At 48.2% G+C, this 14,211-nt stretch overlaps 1 protein-coding gene across 1 annotated transcript in view; it reads left to right on the top strand.

Annotated features, from left to right (window-relative positions):
• Nucleotides 1–284: 284 nt before the first annotated feature.
• Nucleotides 285–14,211, top strand: part of LOC130133100 (copine-1-like) — a 105,569-nt gene continuing 91,642 nt past the window's right edge. Inside the window, exon 1 of the mRNA XM_056301924.1 lies at nt 285–370. The gene's annotated coding sequence lies outside the window, so the exon portion shown is untranslated. The remainder of the gene's footprint in view (nt 371–14,211) is intronic.

The raw sequence follows: 14,211 nt of genomic DNA, 5'->3' as shown, positions 1-14,211 counted from the left end.
TAGATGCAGCAAGGACATTTCTGGGTGTTGTGGGAGTTTGTGGATAAGGTGTGCCGCAGCTGCTGAGAGTGGTTTTTAGTCCCTCTCAGAAACCTGAGAAATAACCAATTTAATTGCGAAGACATGAGGTTTTACTTTTGTTTGTTTGGTTGTATTTTCTGTTTTGGTTTTTAGCAAATAGACGTTCTGAGCCTCTCTCCAGTCCAGTTGGTGGCGGTAATGCGCCAAATCGTTGTTTGCCAACCGCCAATAAATGTAAAAGAAGAAGATTTTTCCGACATTTCGTGGCTGGGAAGACCGAAGCGAAGGGAAGAGGAATCGCTGCTGCTGCTGATTGAATTAAAATCTGTTTTTTTAGACAGATTAATAGGTAAGGACCAATGAGAGATCTGTTTATTGACAGATTGATTGGTAAGGCCACCAAAAGCACAAAGAAATGCACAGAAGTGTAGAGCGGAGCGGAAATGTGTAGTTTGTTCTCACGCATCTTCCACCCTGGTGTCGTTCCGTCACAAAGCTCGGCCGACTGCGCGGCGTCACATAGCCCTTCCGCACGCCCGCCAAGTTCGTCCTAACCGCACTCGTTAGCTCTGTTAGCTTGACAGGAACTCGGATCCGGGACTGCTGGCGACACAAGTCCGTGTTCTTTCCTACTGGGGGTTATATTGCTGTGGTGGGGTTTATAAAAACGTGTCGTATCTGCATCTTTAGGTTTCTTCAAAATGGTGTCCGGTGTGCAGGCAGCTCGCTAAGGCGCGCTGCTGGGTTGTTATACGGGTATTTAGACGGACTCTTCTTCTGCCGCCCCGCCGCCGGTGTGCAGGCTGCTCTCTAAGGCAGGCTGCTGGGTTGTTATACGGGTATTTAGACGGACTCTTCTTCTGCCGCCCCGCCGCCGGTGTGCAGGCTGCTCTCTAAGGCGCGCTGCTGGGTTGTTATACGGGTATTTAGACGGACTCTTCTTCTGCCGCCCCGCCGCCGGTGTGCAGGCTGCTCTCTAAGGCGCGCTGCTGGGTTGTTATACGCGTATTTAGACGGACTCTTCTTCTGCCGCCCCGCCGCCGGTGTGCAGGCTGCTCTCTAAGGCGCGCTGCTGGGTTGTTATACGGGTATTTAGACGGACTCTTCTTCTGCCGCCCCGCCGCCGCCGGTGTGCAGGCTGCTCGCTAAGGCGCGCTGCTGGGTTGTTATACGGGTATTTAGACGGACTCTTCTTCTGCCGCCCCGCCGCCGCCGGTGTGCAGCGGTTTGGGCCTAGAGAGAGAAAGAAGCTTTACCGCTCGTGTGGCCTCATGGTGCAAGATGCGGATTAAGGAGATGGGGGTCTGCTACCCGCACAAAGGGAGGCGGCAGCTTGCTTTACATGTGTTGTGTGCTTAAGTTATGGTGGTTTGCAGGGTAAGTAGTCTCAGTTAAGGATAATTGTTCAGTTCTGCTGTTGGTTGTGAGGCTGTTTGGATACAGTAGTTTATTTCCAGGCTTGTTTTCTATTGAACTCTTCCTTTCTGGTCGGAGCCCTGCTGCGCTAACGTGTTAGCTGCCAGGGGCTGCGGCCACACACAGGACCAAGGACGGTGTGACGCCAGCATCTCTGTGTGTGTGTGTGTGTGGGTGTGTGTGTGTGTGGGTGGGTGTGTGTTTTGCAGGGGGCTGGTTGGTGCAGGGCAGATGTTTCTTGGATATCCGTATGATGCTGCGTCAGCCATATTTAGTGGCTGGTGTTTGTGCTGATGGAGCGGGCCGGGTGTGGAGCCTCGCTGGTGGTCTCTCGGCTCCGTCTGCAGAGGTTCATTGAACGTTATGCTGCTTAGTTTGATGGAGCTAACTTAACGCTGAGTGGTTTATAGATGTGTGACTTCCTGGTCTGCAGCTCTGTGCAGGGACCCGACTGGCCACTTTCTTGTGGTACTCCCTGTGAAGTAGTGCTGTGTCGGTCTCTGACGGTCCACTTCTGTTCTGGTCTGTGAGGAGGCTCCTAGCGGCCTGCCTGCCTGCCTGCCTGCTGTCAGTCAGATGGATGGTGTGTGGCTGATGTTGGTGGTTGACATGTTTCTCCTTGCTTTTGAGGCTGGGGCTATGGGATGGGATCGGTCTGCAAAGGGCCCCAATATGGACCTGCACATCCCGATATACTTCAGCGTAAACATGTATAAGGTTGTAAAAAGACCACCTCTATGTCCCACGCTATTATTTGACTATTTTGCTTTTGCTTATCTGACAATGTTGCATCTGCTTATCTGCAAAGATGAATTGTGATGGTAAAGTAGCGATAAAATGTTAAATCATTGCTAGCATTAGCCTCCTTAGCTCAGTGTTATCCCTTCACTGTTGAACAAAGTTAATCTGTTCTTACTGTGCGGCGAGTGACTGGTGATTCTGCCTCCGCCACTGACATCCCTCCTGCCTACATTATGTCCTGGGATGACTTTTAGCTGGGGACACAAGGCCTCAGCTTTTTTGAAAACACAAGAGGTCAAATACACATGATGTTGCCGCATAAGTCAAGTCAGTGTTATTTGTGTAGCCCAGTATCACAAGTGGTTTAATTTGTTGGGTCCAGCTCGGCCTTTGTTACCAGAACAAAGGGGCGGTATTTCCAAAAGGGCTGTAGTCATATGTTATTTATCTCATGTTGCCATAGTGAAGGACTGATGGGGACGGACATCATCACTCTGGAGGGTCATAACTCTGGCTGTTCGGAGAGGCTGTGGTTGATCAGCAGTGCTTTTGTTTTCCATCTGCGTCTAGTTATTAGATGAAGTCGTCAGTTTTATTAGTAACATTCATCTATTCAAGAAATAAAAAAGTCAAATTCGTCAGTTTTATTAGTCTACTTTGTCAATAGAAGTTAATGGATTGCAAAAAAAATGAATCTGTTAATCAGACCAGGGTGAGTGGAGCAGGAAGTGCTGGCTGACATGACTGCTTCAGCATTTGGCTGCTCTCCTCTGCTGTTCCTCTGCTGCCTGTGTTGATGCTGATGATGCTGGCTTTTATCTGGCGGTGTTCACTCCTGTTCTCTGCTTTGCTGATGTGTTGCTGAGCAGAACACACATCTAATATACTCCCTGTGCTGCTGGGTTTCCGGATACAGGCAGGGAAAAATGCCAAATCAGACCGATGATTTGCTGTTTGTGATTTACCTAGCTGTGATTTATTGAGCTGTGATTTACTGAGCTGTGATTGGCTGTCTGATTGACAGGGCAAAGGTTGGCTTGCTGGGGTATCATTAACAGTTTACTGATACTGCTGCTGGTTAGGATTTGACCAATACATTGGTCTTCTGACACATCAGGTGGATGTTACAGCCTGGTTCCGGACCTCTGAGTCACTTTTCACTGCTTTTCACTCCTCTCACCCTCTTTTCCAGTGTGACGGTCTTGTGTTGTCCTCCGCGGCTTTTTCCTGGTGGGAAAAACAACTGAACTGAGTCATGTTTTTCTAGATGGGAATAAAGTTGGTGACCTTATCAAGCGGTGGTGAGTTCCATGGATGCAGTAGTACAGAGCCTGCAGTGTACTCACTAGAAAAACAAAACAAAAAAATTGATGTGAAAATGTGTGCCCTCAGTTTTACAGGATGTACGTACAGTTTATCCCATGCCCTGTAGTCGGGACAGTTTTTTCAAACTCCATTTTCTTCCAGAGAGAGAAGGACTATTCATTCAGCCGGCACTGCAGCTCAGATTACTGCTCTGTCATTTACATCTGCTCAGTTATTAGGCGCCTTTATCTCGTAGACTTGCAAGAAAGTCAGCAATGAGCAGATGAACCAAACTTTTACCAGCTGGCGTCATACAGCACTGCATAGGAATTCAGCCACAGTAGTACAATATGAAGTAGTATTAGTACATTGCTGCATAATTGTCTAATCTTAGCTAAGCGTGCATATCAAATCTCGAGTCTCTATCGAAGAAAGTTGAATCAGTTCATCTGGACACCATGTTTATTGACAGATACGTTCATTTGGTTCGGGCATCTGATTAGGATGCCTCCTGGGCGCCTTCCGTTGGAGGTTTACTGGGCACGTCCAACTGGGAGGGGACCCCGGGGTAGACCCAGAACTCGCTGGAGGGACTACATGTCCAGTCTGTCTGGGGAATGCCTTGGGATCCCCCAGGAGGAGCTGGAGGGCGTTGCTGGGGAGAGGGACGTCTGGAGTGCTCTACTTAGCTTGCTGCCACCATGACCCGACCCCGGAGAAGCGGCTGATGATGAATGAATGAACATTTCATCGCTCAACTAAGTGACTTCTTTAGTCTAAACTGACTGCAGGTGGCCCACCCTTATAAACAATATTGTGGTATAACGACCCAAACCAACGACCAGTTTCATATGCACATATGGGTGTGATAAACTTGACTTGACCATTAACTAGAGGCACAATGGCGTTGTGTACTAGTCACAGACGACTTGAGAATGTTGCAGTCACAGCATTGTAAGATGGTGGCAGATGCATAACGACCGAAAGCAACAACCAGTTGAACCATTGGAACGCTAGTTAATGGTCAAGTCAAGTTTATCACACCCATATGTGCATATGAAACTGGTCCATGGTGTGGGTCGTTATGCCACTGTATTGTTTATAAGGGTGGGACACCTGCAGTCACTGCAGTGTTTATAAGGGTGGGGACACCTGCAGTCACTGTAGTGTTTATAAGGGTGGGGACACCTGCAGTCACTGTATTGTTTATAAGGGTGGGGACACCTGCAGTCACTGTATTGTTTATAAGGGTGGGGACACCTGCAGTCATCTTATTGTTTATAAGGGTGGGACACCTGCAGCCACTTTAGTGTTTATAAGGGTGGGGACACCTGCAGTCACTGTATTGTTTATAAGGGTGGGACACCTGCAGTCACCTTATTGTTTATAAGGGTGGGACACCTGCAGCCACTTTAGTGTTTATAAGGGTGGGACACCTGCAGTCATTGTATTGTTTATAAGGGTGGGGACACCTGCAGTCATTGTATTGTTTATAAGGGTGGGGACACCTGCAGTCACTGTATTGTTTATAAGGGTGGGATACCTGCAGTCACTGTATTGTTTATAAGGGTGGGACACCTGCAGTCATTGTATTGTTTATAAGGGTGGGGACACCTGCAGTCACTGTATTGTTTATAAAGGTGGGGACACCTGCAGTCACTGTATTGTTTATAAGGGTGGGACACCTGCAGTCACTGTATTGTTTATAAGGGTGGGACACCTGCAGTCACTGTATTGTTTATAAGGGTGGGGACACCTGCAGTCATTGTATTGTTTATAAGGGTGGGACACCTGCAGTCACTGTAGTGTTTATAAGGGTGGGGACACCTGCAGTCACTGTATTGTTTATAAGGGTGGGGACACCTGCAGTCACTGTAGTGTTTATAAGGGTGGGGACACCTGCAGTCACTGTAGTGTTTATAAGGGTGGGGACACCTGCAGTCACTGTAGTGTTTATAAGGGTGGGGACACCTGCAGTCACTGTATGCTTTATAAGGGTGGGGACACCTGCAGTCACTGTAGTGTTTATAAGGGTGGGACACCTGCAGTCACTGTATTGTTTATAAGGGTGGGACACCTGCAGTCACTGTAGTGTTTATAAGGGTGGGGACACCTGCAGTCACTGTAGTGTTTATAAGGGTGGAGTACATCTGTCACCACCTTAGAATGCTGTGATTGCAAACATTCCCCAGTCCTCTGTGAATAGTACACATGGCCATCGAAACTTTAGTTAATGGTCACGCCATATTTGCATATGAAACTGGTCGATGGTGTGGGTGGTTATACCACTGTATTGTTTATAAGGGTGGGGACACCTGCAGTCACTGCAGTGTTTATAAGGGTGGGGACACCTGCAGTCACTGTATTGTTTATAAGGGTGGGGACACCTGCAGTCACTGCAGTGTTTATAAGGGTGGGGACACCTGCAGTCACTGTATTGTTAATAAGGGTGGGGATACCTGCAGTCACTGTATTGTTTATAAGGGTGGGGACACCTGCAGTCACTGCAGTGTTTATAAGGGTGGGGACACCTGCAGTCACTGTATTGTTTATAAGGGTGGGGACACCTGCAGTCACTGTATTGTTTATAAGGGTGGGGACACCTGCAGTCACTGTATTGTTTATAAGGGTGGGGACACCTGCAGTCACCTTATTGTTTATAAGGGTGGGGACACCTGCAGTCACTGTATTGTTTATAAGGGTGGGGACACCTGCAGTCACCTTATTGTTTATAAGGGTGGGACACCTGCAGTCATTGTATTGTTTATAAGGGTGGGGACACCTGCAGTCACTGTATTGTTATAAGGGTGGGGACACCTGCAGTCACTGTATTGTTATAAGGGTGGGGACACCTGCAGTCAGGTGAGACTGAAGACGTCGCTTCTGCCCCTCTTCCACTGCATGGTACTGGCTCAACTCGACTCTATTCCACTCTGCTTGCTTTACTTTTTGGGGTGTGGCTTTGCACTGCAGACAGCACCCCCTCATGTCGAAGCTCCGCTGGGCATTTGTGGGGGTGTTGACTAGTTTTTCCTCCCTTGTCTACCGGCGCCCCACACCAGTGTTTTATTTTCAAAAAGGTCAACAAGACCAACTGTAAATGTGTGCATCACATGAACAATATTAGTGTAACTAAGAGATTCACTGACAACACAGAATGTTTTACATGGACAGATCATCAACTGTAACACAAGTTTCACAAGACTCACGTCGGCATTTCCTGTTACAAACACATCTGACCAATCAGTGGTCAGATTTTATTTATATTTAAATAACTATAAATACAATTTATTTGTTTTTATTTGTTTTTGTTTATATTTTATTTAAATTTAAATATTTAAATTTATGTTATAAGATTTTATTTATATTTAAATAAATATACATATATTTATCTATGTGTAATGGTATTTTCATGTCAGCTTTTAGTATCGACTCAGCTCACTTGGAACCTCGACGGAGGTGGTAGCAAACAAAGTACCAGGTACCATCCCTAACTTTTGCCCAGTGGAAAACCAAAAAAAGCGAGTAGAGTTGGGTTAGGTTGAGGCAGCACCACGCAGTGGAACGTGGCATCAGATGATGGTTAGATGATGATGTGTCTGTCAGTAGTGTCTGTCAGTATGAGCTGATTCAACCTTCTGGGGGGCTTCTTAGACTTTCCTGTTGGGTCGAGCCGGTACCATGCAGTGGAACGTGGCATCAGATGATGGTTAGATGATGATGTGTCTGTCAGTAGTGTCTGTCAGTATGAGCTGATTCAACCTTCTGGGGGGCTTCTTAGACTTTCCTGTTGGGTCGAGCCGGTACCATGCAGTGGAACGTGGCATCAGATGATGGTTAGATGATGATGATGATGATGTGTCTGTCCATATGAGCTGATTCAACCTTCTGTGAAGCTTCTCAGACCTTACTGTTGGGTCGAGCCGGTACCATGCAGTGGAACGTGGCATCAGATGATGGTTAGGTGATGATGATGTGTCTGTCCATATGAGCTGATTCAACATTCTGTGAAGCTTCTCAGACCCTACTGTTGGGTCAAGCCGGTACCATGCAGTGGAACGTGGCATCAGATGATGGTTAGATGATGATGATGTGTCTGTCCATATGAGCTGATTCAACATTCTGTGAAGCTTCTCAGACCCTACTGTTGGGTCGAGCCGGTACCATGCGGTGGAACGTGGCATCAGATGATGGTTAGGTGATGATGATGTGTCTGTCCATATGAGCTGATTCAACATTCTGTGAAGCTTCTCAGACCTTACTGTTGGGTCGAGCCGGTACCATGCAGTGGAATGTGGCATCAGATGATGGTTAGATGATGATGATGTGTCTGTCCATATGAGCTGATTCAACATTCTGTGAAGCTTCTCAGACCCTACTGTTGGGTCGAGCCGGTACCATGCAGTGGAACGTGGCATCAGATGATGGTTAGATGATGATGATGTGTCTGTCCATATGAGCTGATTCAACATTCTGTGAAGCTTCTCAGACCTTACTGTTGGGTCGAGCCGGTACCATGCGGTGGAACGTGGCATCAGATGATGGTTAGATGATGATGATGTGTCTGTCCATATGAGCTGATTCAACATTCTGTGAAGCTTCTCAGACCCTACTGTTGGGTCGAGCCGGTACCATGCAGTGGAATGTGGCATCAGATGATGGTTAGATGATGATGATGTGTCTGTCCATATGAGCTGATTCAACATTCTGTGAAGCTTCTCAGACCTTACTGTTGGGTCGAGCCGGTACCATGCAGTGGAATGTGGCATCAGATGATGGTTAGATGATGATGATGTGTCTGTCCATATGAGCTGATTCAACATTCTGTGAAGCTTCTCAGACCCTACTGTTGGGTCGAGCCGGTACCATGCAGTGGAATGTGGCATCAGATGATGGTTAGATGATGATGATGTGTCTGTCCATATGAGCTGATTCAACATTCTGTGAAGCTTCTCAGACCTTACTGTTGGGTCGAGCCGGTACCATGCAGTGGAACGTGGCATCAGATGATGGTTAGATGATGATGATGTGTCTGTCCATATGAGCTGATTCAACATTCTGTGAAGCTTCTCAGACCCTACTGTTGGGTCGAGCCGGTACCATGCAGTGGAATGTGGCATCAGATGATGGTTAGATGATGATGATGTGTCTGTCCATATGAGCTGATTCAACATTCTGTGAAGCTTCTCAGACCTTACTGTTGGGTCGAGCCGGTACCATGCAGTGGAATGTGGCATCAGATGATGGTTAGGTGATGATGTGTCTGTCCATATGAGCTGATTCAACATTCTGTGAAGCTTCTCAGACCTTACTGTTGGGTCGAGCCGGTACCATGCGGTGGAACGTGGCATCAGATGATGGTTAGATGATGATGATGTGTCTGTCCATATGAGCTGATTCAACATTCTGTGAAGCTTCTCAGACCTTACTGTTGGGTCGAGCCGGTACCATGCAGTGGAATGTGGCATCAGATGATGGTTAGATGATGATGATGTGTCTGTCCATATGAGCTGATTCAACATTCTGTGAAGCTTCTCAGACCTTACTGTTGGGTCGAGCCGGTACCATGCAGTGGAATGTGGCATCAGATGATGGTTAGATGATGATGATGTGTCTGTCCATATGAGCTGATTCAACATTCTGTGAAGCTTCTCAGACCCTACTGTTGGGTCGAGCCGGTACCATGCGGTGGAACGTGGCATCAGATGATGGTTAGATGATGATGATGTGTCTGTCCATATGAGCTGATTCAACATTCTGTGAAGCTTCTCAGACCCTACTGTTGGGTCGAGCCGGTACCATGCAGTGGAATGTGGCATCAGATGATGGTTAGGTGATGATGTGTCGGTCAGTAGTGTCTGTCAGTATGCACTGATTCAACCTTCTGTGAGACTCCTCAGACCTTCCTGCTCACAAGTGTGACGTGTGGTCTGATTGACCCCCGCTGTGGGGAATTACATGTGCAGCTCTATGTGATCTGTGGTACCATGAAGCATGTTTAGAACAGATGTTATCAGTCTGGTCACAACCTCCCATTTTGGTTTGGGTACCTTACCAGTATCAGAAGCTGGTACCCTCCCCAGGCTGTGATTGGCTGTCTCTTCCTGTTTGGGTGTTTGTTGTCTTGTACAGGGTGGCGCTCATGACATTGGTCTGCTGTTGTGTGTTGGACGGACTGTAGCGAGCGTCTGTCTTGTGGGGAAGGTGGCTGGACTGACGTGTCACGGCTCAGCAGAAAAGAGACCTGCAGGTCTGTTGAGATGGACTGTCCATGCCGCTGGATTGCTTGCTGTTTAGAAGTTGGTTGTGAGTCTCACTGGTGTGGCTGGAGGTGGATGACCAGACTGAGGTTTGTTTTACTTCGATGGAAACGGCACATAGGTCACATGCAGATGTTCTGGTAATGTGCACACTGTTCTGTGGGCTTTATGAGAGAAGTCACAACAGACAGCCCGAGTCCCATCCAACCCTCACGACACTGACCTGATGTTAATGTACCAACCCTGTCATCTGAAAACCACACTAGCTGCCATTCTGTGTGTGTGTGTGTGTGTGTGTGTGTGTGTGTGTGTGTGTGTGTAGTCCATGTAAAATAACAGAAGGGTTTACCTTTCCCAGCTCTTGTTTGTGCTGATACCATCCTAGTCTAATGAACATCTATTGATCTGTCATTCACTGATGACCTCATCACACCAGGAGCCTGATGTGTTCTGGGTGTCACATGCTGAGACTGTTGGGGTGGGGGCACCCTGGTGGACTGTTGGGGTGGGGGCACCCTGGTGGATCACCTGGTAGGGCGTGTAGCACATCAGGCTGGGTCCTTACCGTAGCAGCCCGGCCCGTTGCTGCATGTCCTCCTGTCTGCGGGCGCTGTCAGGTGAAGGTGGGACACGACAAGTCATCTAAAAAGCAACAGGCTGGTGGTGAACGTAGGGGAGCAGGGTTTTGGAGTTTTGCCGATGTTTTTCAACTCATCCTGGTGGATTGGTGATGCCAGTGTATGCACATATTTCTGTCCAGCTGACTGCAGAGAGCATCAAGTGTCTGCTGTGGTGGACTGAACTGACGCCGCCGCGCTGCACAGGGAGGCTGTGCGCCGCTGAGCTCTAGCTTTACATGGCCGGTCTAGTTTTTCTTAGTCTACATGTGGCTCCGTGGCCCTCCAACAGGTAAAACCACATAGAACTGTAAAAACAAGTTGTGCCAGAGGCGACGCCATGCAGCAGGGCAGCCTGGTGGGTTTTTACTGCACATTAATGTAAATCAGTCACACCAGCATGTACTCATGGTCACACCAGCGTGTGTTCATGGTCACACCAGTGTGTGTTCATGGTCACACCAGCATGTACTCATGGTCACACCAGTGTGTGTTCATGGTCACACCAGCGTGTGTTCATGGTCACACCAGCATGTACTCATGGTCACACCAGCGTGTGTTCATGGTCACACCAGTGTGTGTTCATGGACACACCAGCATGTACTCATGGACACACCAGCATGTACTCATGGTCACACCAGCGTGTACTCATGGACACACCAGCGTGTGTTCATGGTCACACCAGTGTGTGTTCATGGACACACCAGCGTGTGTTCATGGTCACACCAGCATGTACTCATGGTCACACCAGCATGTACTCATGGTCACACCAGCATGTACTCATGGTCACACCAGCGTGTGTTCATGGTCACACCAGCGTGTACTCATGGTCACACCAGCGTGTACTCATGGTCACACCAGCGTGTGTTCATGGACACACCAGCGTGTACTCATGGTCACACCAGCGTGTACTCATGGTCACACCAGTGTGTGTTCATGGTCACACCAGCGTGTGTTCATGGTCACACCAGCATGTACTCATGGTCACACCAGCGTGTACTCATGGACACACCAGCGTGTGTTCATGGTCACACCAGCGTGTGTTCATGGTCACACCAGCGTGTACTCATGGTCACACCAGCGTGTGTTCATGGTCACACCAGCGTGTACTCATGGACACACCAGCGTGTGTTCATGGACACACCAGCATGTACTCATGGTCACACCAGCGTGTACTCATGGTCACACCAGCGTGTACTCATGGTCACACCAGCGTGTGTTCATGGTCACACCAGCGTGTGTTCATGGTCACACCAGTGTGTGTTCATGGTCACACCAGCGTGTGTTCATGGTCACACCAGCGTGTACTCATGGTCACACCAGCGTGTGTTCATGGTCACACCAGCGTGTACTCATGGTCACACCAGTGTGTATTCATGGTCACACCAGTGTGTATTCATGGTCACACCAGCGTGTATTCATGGTCACACCAGCGTGTACTCATGGTCACACCAGCGTGTGTTCATGGTCACACCAGCGTGTACTCATGGTCACACCAGCGTGTATTCATGGCCACACCAGCGTGTACTCATGGTCACACCAGTGTGTATTCATGGCCACACCAGCGTGTACTCATGGTCACACCAGCGTGTACTCATGGTCACACCAGCGTGTGTTCATGGTCACACCAGCGTGTACTCATGGACACACCAGCGTGTGTTCATGGACACACCAGCATGTACTCATGGTCACACCAGCGTGTACTCATGGTCACACCAGCGTGTACTCATGGTCACACCAGTGTGTATTCATGGCCACACCAGCGTGTACTCATGGTCACACCAGCGTGTACTCATGGTCACACCAGCGTGTGTTCATGGTCACACCAGCGTGTACTCATGGACACACCAGCGTGTGTTCATGGACACACCAGCATGTACTCATGGTCACACCAGCGTGTACTCATGGTCACACCAGCGTGTACTCATGGTCACACCAGCGTGTGTTCATGGTCACACCAGTGTGTGTTCATGGTCACACCAGCGTGTGTTCATGGTCACACCAGCGTGTACTCATGGTCACACCAGTGTGTATTCATGGTCACACCAGCGTGTACTCATGGTCACACCAGCGTGTACTCATGGTCACACCAGCGTGTGTTCATGGTCACACCAGCGTGTACTCATGGTCACACCAGCGTGTATTCATGGCCACACCAGCGTGTACTCATGGTCACACCAGTGTGTATTCATGGTCACACCAATGTGTTTTCATGGTCACACCAGGGGGTACTCATGGTCACACCAGTGTGTACTCATGGTCACACCAGTGTGTATTCATGGTCACACCAATGTGTTTTCATGGTCACACCAATGTGTTTTCATGGTCACACCAGGGGGTACTCATGGTCACACCAGTGTGTATTCATGGTCACACCAGTGTGTATTCATGGTCACACCAATGTGTACTCATGGTCACACCAGCGTGTGTTCATGGTCACACCAGTGTGTACTCATGGCCACACCAGTGTGTACTCATGGTCACACCAGTGTGTATTCATGGTCACACCAGTGTGTATTCATGGTCACACCAGTGTGTGTTCATGGTCCTGCAGTTAAACCAGCTGGTTCATTCAGGACCAGTTGAAGTTTTTCCCACTCAGCTTACCCACTTTCCAAACCAGCCTTCTGGAGGTCGTCTGGAGGTCGTCTGGAAAACCCGGCTGGCACACAAGTCATGCAGCACACATGCAGTTGGTGCAGCAGGTAAAGGCAGCGCTCTACCCCGCCCACATGACGCGCTGCATCCCTGCCTGCGGTTCCTGTCACGCATGCCGATGAAGGCGTCGTCAGCCATATTGGCAGAAGGCTGACTGAAGCAGTGCTGGTGTTGGATGTTGGAGCGGCTGACACCGTGCTGAGAGGAACGCCTCCGTCAGAAACGGCTGATCCCCGAGCTGACCTTTGGTCACAGCTCATCCTGTGCTGTTAAGCCGGAACATGTGAGGACCACGGTGTTGCCACATGATGCTGCTCAGTATCCACAGTGTGGCACTAGTGACGGTGTTTTGTTTGGTACTGGTTCTGTTTAAATGACGGTTACGTCACTGGTTACCCGACTGGTTGGGGTGGCTCAGGAGGCCGTGAGCGCTCCATCCAGAGCTCTTCCTGCTCATTCCCGCCGCCTCACTTCTGGAAAAAAACATGACCTCTGACCTGACTCTGACCTGACTCTGCTGTAGGTTTAAAACAAAACATGACGTCTGACGTGACTGTCTGCTGCAGGTTTAGAGAAGAGGGTCATTAGTCCGACATCAGCACCAACGTGAGGGACGTAGCAGTAATATTCAGTACTAGTGTATTTTATAGTAATATTCAGTAACAGTGTATTTTATAGTAATATTCAGTAACAGTGTATTTTATAGTGAAGTAGCAGTAATACTCAGTAACAGTGTATCTTATAGTGATGTAGCAGTAATACTCAGTAACAGTGTATCTTATAGTGATGTAGCAGTAATACTCAGTAACAGTGTATTTTGTAGTGAAGTAACAGTAATACTCAGTAACAGTGTATCGTATAGCGATATAGCAGTAACAGTGTATCTTATAGTGAAGTAGCAGTAATACTCAGTAACAGTGTATCTTATAGTGAAGTAGCAGTAATACTCAGTAACAGTATATCTTATAGTGATGTAGCAGTAATACTCAGTAACAGTGTATCTTATAGTGAAGTAGCAGTAATATTCAGTAACAGTGTATTTTATAGTGAAGTAGCAGTAATACTCAGTAACAGTGTATCTTATAGTGATGTAGCAGTAATACTCAGTAACAGTGTATCTTATAGTGAAGTAGCAGTAATACTCAGTAACAGTGTATCTTATAGTGATGTAGCAGTAATACTCAGTAACAGTG

This window comes from Lampris incognitus, chromosome 2 (genome assembly GCF_029633865.1).
Source record: "Lampris incognitus isolate fLamInc1 chromosome 2, fLamInc1.hap2, whole genome shotgun sequence".
Taxonomy (NCBI): domain Eukaryota; kingdom Metazoa; phylum Chordata; class Actinopteri; order Lampriformes; family Lampridae; genus Lampris; species Lampris incognitus.
The sequence above is the reverse complement of the archived record's forward strand: the minus strand, read 5'-3'. Positions and strand labels throughout refer to the sequence as shown.